Here is a 7,303-nt window from a genome sequence, read left to right as displayed (position 1 = left end):
GTGGCGGCGGCCGCCGCGCTGTTGCTGCTGTTGCTGCCCCGGGCCCGAGCGGACGAGCACGAACACACGGTGAGGCGTCTCCGGCCCGTTCCCCGGCCGCCGCCCCGGTCGGCCCGCTGCAGCCCGGAGGCCTGCCCGTGGTCTTCTTCCGGTCGGGCCTGGCGGAGCAGGAACCGCGGGAGCTGGGAGGAGGCATTTCCGTGCGCTTCGGGGCAGGCCTCCCTCCGCGGCCCGGCGGCCCTCGGAGCCCTGGCCTCGGGTCCCGCCACGCCCCGGGGGCTGGGATGGGGTGGGAGTGTGAGGGGACTCGGGTGGGACTGTTCCGGGCCTGGGGCCCGTGTCCCCCGGGGAAGCGATCGCTGTCGGGCTTCTGGGGCGAACGACACAGCAGAAGATGGATGCATCGCGGCCATCCGTCACTCGCCAACCAGGAAATACCCGCCACTTTACGGTCCGCGCCGGTCTTTATTTACCCGTCTCCTCGCTGCCCAAACCGGATTAAAGCCACCGTGTTCCTGACCCCGGGGAGACCGGTAACACGTGTGCAGGCTGCGAGCCTAAACGCATCTCTTCGCGAGGTCCTCCGTGTAACTTTGTCCTCAACCCTCCAGGCCCCCGGGTGATTTTCCACCTCGAGAGGGGGTATCATTAATGCAGCTTAGGATCCTAAAAGGTGTGGGTTGGGGGGAGGGGGGAGGAGTGTCAGGCCAGGCCTCGGCATCTTCTCTTTTTGCATGTGGTCTGAAGTTGATTGGCGGTTTATTTAATTGCGTTTTCTCATCAAAGCGTGGATGTTAACTACTCCTGGAGTGGTTTTCATTTAGAACTGTAACTCCACGGTTTCACCTTAATCGACTCGAGGAAGCCTGGATAGTCAGGCGGAATTAAGAAGGGTGCTTGGGGAGTGATCCTTATTTTTTATTTTTTATGCCTTTACTTATCACTAGGGTTTTGTCTAGTTGTGTATGTACCAAGTCGGAAAGATTTGTTGAGATCTGTGTTTTAAGAACTGAGACAATCCCATATCTACTTAGTGGGTCTGGTTTTAGGTTTTATTTGTAATTAATACAACTTTATTCTGTTCCCTGGGTTAGTTGGACACTTACGTAAGCTAATAACTCTTAAACTTTTGAACAGTTTGCTTTCAGTCACTTCCAGAATTTTCTTGTCTGTAAAGTTGTACTTTTTCTTCTCTTAAGACACAAATAGTGAATTGATAACATGTTCTGTGTTACACTTGTGTCTTCAACCTTAAAATAATTTTGTTCAGAGGGTAAATAGTCTTTGTTATTGTTTTTGTTTCCTGTCCGGTAACTTGTCTTTAGGTGTAAGATGGCTATAGGGTATACAGGAATATGTATGGATTGGGTCATTACTTTCCAGTTTCCAATGGGTATCCTCTCAATCAATGGTATTATTACTAATACTTTTTCTGATTTTTTTTTTTGGGGGGGTCTGGTCGTGGGGCCTGAACTCTGGGCCTGGACGCTGTCCCTCAGCTCTTCAGCTCAAGGCTAGCACTCTACCACTTGAGCCATAGCACCACTTCCGGCTGTTTTCTTTTTGCTTTTGTGGTGCTGAGGAATCGAACCCAGGGCCTCATGCATGCAAGGCAAGCTCTCTACCACTGAGCCACCTTCCCAGCCCTCTGATTTTTTTTTTTTGTTTAACTTTGGAGAAGTTACTTTGTAAAATTCTGATCTTTCGTTTACCTATAGTTCCACTGCCTAGACATACAAACTCAAGGTATTGTTTATTGTGTTTTATACTCTTTCAAGTAGAGAAGACTATTTGCATGTAATTCAAGAAATCTAAAATATATACACCAACTTTAATGAAACTTTATTGTTATGAAAGTAATGACTTATTTTGTTTTGGGAATACAACCCAGGTCTTCACAAACTGGACAAGCACCGTACCACACTGGGAGCTACATGCACACTCAATGCCTCAAAGATATTAGTATTATTTGTTGGTCATGGGCTTGAACTCAGAGTCTGGGTGCTGTTCCTGAGCTTTTTTGCTCAAGGCACCACAGCTCCACTTCTAGTTTTTATGTGGCTAATTGGAGATCAGAGTCTCATTGCCTTTCCTACCTGGTCTGGCTTCCAAAGATGATTCTCAGATGTCAGCTGCCTGAGTAGCTAGGATTACAGGTGTGAGCCACCAGCGCCCGGCTCCAAAAGATTATTGGGTGTCAAAAAAGAAAATGTGCCATATATGTGGTGATTTCTGGACAAAAATTTAGAATCCATAATTATTTTGCTGCATGTCTGTGTTGATCTGCTTTCATGTGATTATCCTTTACTAATTAAGCAAGACTTATAGGAAGAATAACATTGATATGTATGAAGTTCAAATGAGTTTCATTGGTATCGTTTTTTGCTATTCAGTCTTTTCCTTTTTCTTGAAATATTTCTTGAAAACTAGACATTCATCTTTGCCAAGGAACTACTAGAAGAATAGTGAATGGTCAGGTGAATTCTTTTTTTTTTTTTTTAAAACATCAACAAGGCAGAAGTAACTAGTGAAGAAAGAATGATGGAGTAGGAGACAAATTGCCAAGGGAATGTTGCAGAGTGGGTGTTTAATAAATACTTGTAAATTGAATTATTAAAGAACAGCTTTCAGAAGCCAAAGCTTGTCCTTTAGATTCGCTTTCTGTGAAGATCATTTCTAGATAGAAATAATAAGTAGAATGGTTTATAGCAATATATGCTGGGGCACAATTATAAGTGCTTTGTACATCTTAACGCACATTAAACGTATATTGATGACCTTGTAGAGGGGTTAGGATGTAGCTTAGTTGCAGAGTGCTTGCTTACCATATAGAAGGCTCAGAGTTTGAGCCCCAGCACTGCAGTAAGGTCAATTAACTAATAATATTGTGATATAAGTAGTAGTATTTTTGTATGTGGTAAACTGGCCAGAGAGGTTGTCACTTGCATGAGGCCATACACAGTAGATATAAAAGTAGGTATAGGGGTGGCCTTTGGCAGAGTTAATAGTCTTCAGTCAAACTCAGCCTAGTCGAACTCCTCTCTCTTAAAAATAGATGTATAAAATAGTATCAGAATGAGTATTCATTGTTAGAATTTTCAAGTGGTTAAAGATACCTCTGATCTGGTTGGGTAGGTAGGTGTCCTCTTCCTCCCTCAGCAGTATATGTGTGTGTCCTCCCTTGAAGAAGCTGTGTACTTAATAAAGGATGAGAATCTTCCTCAGTAGTGTAGGGAGGGCCATTATTGAGTCAAGGGCATATAAGTAGCTAAACTCTTTTGCCAGACCTTCCAAATAAGCTCCATTCTGGGTTTGGGTTTGCATTAAAGATGGATAGGCCCTCATAGATGGGCCACAAAGGGTATTTGACCTGAACTCACAATGCTCTGCTGTTACTTTAATTCTTAAAAACATTATCTCCAATTAAAATATTGAAAAAAATTACCTTCAAATAAAAATTATGTACAGTTATCTTAATTTTTTTTGTTGGTTTTGGGGTTTGAACTTTGGGCCTGGGCACTGTCCCTCAGCTCTTCAGCTCAAGGGGAGCACCCCACCATTTGAGCCACAGCGCTTCTGGTTTTCTGGTAGTTAATTGGAGATCAGAGTCTCACGGGGACTTTCCTGCCCAGGCTAGCTTTGAACATCAATCCTCAGATCTCAGCCTCCTGAATAGCTAGGGTTACAGGCATGAGATACCGTTGCCCTGCTGTTAGTTATCTTAATTCTTGAACAAGGAGTCCTGCCTTTTTTTTTTTTTAATCTGATAGGGTCTCCATGTTGTCCAGGCTGGCTGCATTAAAAAAAAAAAATCATGTTACTCAGGGTCTTACCCCTTAAGGCCTAGCCTTAAGAGTCCTAGCCTCAAATTACTGACTGAGCTCAAATAATAGTTCTGCATAGCCAGTACTACAAGTGTGTGCTACTATCTTGCACTATAATTTTTATTTTGTATTGGGCTCCACAAATTATCTGGTCCTAAGAATGTGTAGTTACTATCTGCCATTCCAGGAACCTCCCCCCCCGCTTTTTCTCCCTTTTTTCTCTACCTACTGAATTAGGCATCAGTTAACTATATGACCCATATACTATTCTTTATATGCTCATTCTGGTATGATTCTGAATAGATATCTAGAGAATTATATACACACCTAATATATGTAATTGTGGATTATAGGACATTGCTTATTAAGACTAGAGGATGTTTTTATTCATGAAGGTTTTAAAGTAATTGAATGTTCATGAAAAGGTCTTTTTAGGCAATTGAAAGGTTCTAGAGTGTGATTTGTGTCTGATCAAATCACAAGGACACATCTAGAGTTAAATTATCATGCATTCTAAGATCCAAAGGACTCCATTCAAAAGTACTTCAGCAGGGCACTGGTGTCTAACGACTGTAATCCTAGCTACTCAAGAGGTTGAGATCTGAGGATGTGGTTCAAAGCTAGTCCGGACAGGAACGTTTATGAGACTTATCTCCAGTTAACCACCAAAGGCCAGAAGTGGAGTTGTGGCTCAAGTGGTAGAGTGAGTAAAAAAGCTCAAGGACAACTCCCAGATACTGAGTTCAAGCCCCAGGACAAGCACATGTACACAAATTGAGAAGCATGGATTTTTAGAAGTAGGGAGTTTAAGTGATAGAAATGGGTCAGGATGTTGAGGTGTCATGTAGGCGTAAGAATTCCAACTCAAAAACAACTCAACAAGGCAGTTTACTTCATCAGGAGGGTGTGCCACCAACCAAAAAATCAAGCACAGAAAGTGCATGGGCTGCTCCCTTTTTATTCCCAACACAGCAAGCCCTGCCCCTGTGCTCAAATTGGTGGAGCTGAAGTTCACAGTCTGTTCATTAGGCTATTTTGAAGAGGGTAGGATGTCTTAATTACTCATACCCTTTGCAGATTGAACAACCTGAGATGTCCCTTAATTATACCCTCTGATACTTTATTTACTTACTGATACTGTCTTAGCAAAATAATTAGCAAGACCCAAGCTACTACGCTTGGAAATGCCATAATTTGGTGTCCTATTTTTGGCCACACTGAATGATAGACTAAAAGTTTATTTAGGTACAAAGCTATTTTAAGAGAAAACAGTTGTCTCAAGAGACTATTAAAAAATATAGTTCTAATTCCAGTGTGTTTTAAATGATTGAAGTCGTTGAAACTATAATGAAATACTTCAGAAATGGATTTTGTTTTCTCTCAGAATGTGTTTTAATGGTCATTTCCATTAAAATGAAGTATAGCATTTGGGTACATCAAGACTGCTGGTCAGTATAATTTCTGATTTCTTTATTCAAATTTTACAGAATACCCCTCCCTCCACTTTCTTGCTAGCACATAGATATTTAATAAGAGTGGTCCAGGTTTGGTGACCTCTTGAGAAAATCCATGTCTAGGGATTAGAATACATTAAATAGTTTCTTAGGAAAGATTATTATTTTAAGTCAGATTAGACTCAAATGGGGAGAAGGTTGTTCACCATTTAGTAACATCTTTAATTGTTTTGTACAACTGCTTTTTCATCTTTCTTTGATTTAATTTGGCTCATTGGTTAATGATGCTGAATGGGAGTCAGAGAAAATAGTCTATACTTGTAATTTTTTTTTCCCCCCGCCATGGGGCTGAACTCAGGGCATGGGCACTGTCCCTGAGCTCTTTTGCTCAAGACTAGTGCTCTACCACTTTGAGCCACAGCTCCATTTCTGGTTTTCTGGGGTTAATTGGCAATAAGTTTTGTGGACTTTATTGCACAGGCTGGCTTTGAACTGCAGGTCTCATATCTCAACCCCCTGAGTAGCTATGAATATAGGCATGAACCACCAGTGCCTGGCCTATACTTGTAAATTTGATACTAATTAAATAATAGGAAAATTATATGTATACATATATATGTATATACACATGTGTACACACACATATACACTCATATACACACATACTTATATACGTGTGTGTGTGTTGTGTGTGTGTGTGTGTGAAAGACAGGATCTTACTAGGTGGCCCAGACTGGCCTAAAACTAGCAATGTAAACAGAGCTGTCCACAAACTCACCTTCCTTCTGCCTCAAAACTACTTCACTTAATATAATTTTTTTTCCAAGTTTTTCCATTTCCTAACAAATGGGGCAATGTCATTCTTTCTGATGGAGGCATAGAATTCCATTGTGTATATATACCACATTTTCTGGATCCATTCATCTACTGAGGGGCATCTGGGTTGGTTCCATATCTTAGCTATGGTAAATAATGCTGCAATAAACATAGTTGTGCTGGTAGCTTTAGTGTGGTCTTGTTTGTAAACATTTGGGTAAATGCCCAAAAGTGGGATTGCTGGGTCGCCTCAAAACTACTGAGTGCTGAGATTACAAGTTTGTGAGCTACCATGCCCTGTGAGAGAATTGTTGTACTTGGCATAGTACACTTATTCTCAGGGACAATCAAGGTTAGAGATGAAAAGTAAACACTTTGGTCCTAGTAGTTAACATATGTATATAAAAATAATCAGTTAAACCTGTTGAAATTGTTTTAGGAAGAAGGTAGAGAAATGAGGGAGAAATCCTGGGAAGGGGGTCAGTTTGCTTGGAAAGTATGGAAAGGTCAAAACAAACCCCTCTGTACAAGTAAAATATGTTAATAAATCTTTAAAAAGTTGAAATTTTAAGTTTGTTTTATTTTGATTATAGTCTACATAAAAAGAAGCAGTATAAAAGATTATTTCTAATTGCTATTTCAGTCCTCAGAAAGAATTTTAGACTACATGATGATAATATACTTTATTGTAGTTCTTGTCTCATCTACTCGATCTTCTGCCAGTGTATTATGGTTGGTAACTGTTGTCCTATGTTCCGTTTGTGTAAAATAAATACTCTTTTAAAAATCTTCTAAAAGAAATAGCCGGGTGCTGGTGGCTCACGCCTGAAATCCTAGCTACTAAGGAGGCTGAGATCTTAGGATTCCAGTTTAAAGCCAGCCCCAAAGGAAAGTCCATGAGACTTATCTCCAATAAACCAGCAGGAAAAACAAAACAAAACAAAACAGAAGTGGTGTTGAAGTTCAAGTGGTAGAACGCTAGCCTTGAGCTGAAGAGCTGAAGGACAGCGCCCAGGCCCACAGTTAAAGCCCCATGACCAACCAAAAAAAAAAAGTTAAAAAACTTACAAGGGATATGTGTAGAAAAAATATATTTTCTAGAGATACAAGACAGTTCTGCAGACTCAACAAGATTCATGACCAAGTTCTGGTTAATAGGTACTCTCATGCACCCCTTGTTACTTCTCATGTCTCTGATGAAATACTCCT

The 7,303-nt window shown here is 41.0% G+C and overlaps 1 protein-coding gene across 1 annotated transcript in view; it reads left to right on the top strand.

Annotated features, from left to right (window-relative positions):
* The first annotated feature begins 6 nt into the window (after window positions 1-6).
* The window catches only part of Tm9sf3 (transmembrane 9 superfamily member 3), a 58,470-nt gene continuing 51,173 nt past the window's right edge, over window positions 7-7,303 (top strand). Inside the window, exon 1 of the mRNA XM_013017727.1 lies at window positions 7-69. The gene's annotated coding sequence lies outside the window, so the exon portion shown is untranslated. The remainder of the gene's footprint in view (window positions 70-7,303) is intronic.

This window comes from Dipodomys ordii, unplaced genomic scaffold (assembly GCF_000151885.1).
Source record: "Dipodomys ordii isolate 6190 unplaced genomic scaffold, Dord_2.0 Scaffold36, whole genome shotgun sequence".
NCBI lineage: Eukaryota > Metazoa > Chordata > Mammalia > Rodentia > Heteromyidae > Dipodomys > Dipodomys ordii.
Note: the sequence above shows the minus strand (reverse complement) of the source record. Positions and strands in the feature narration are given on the sequence as shown.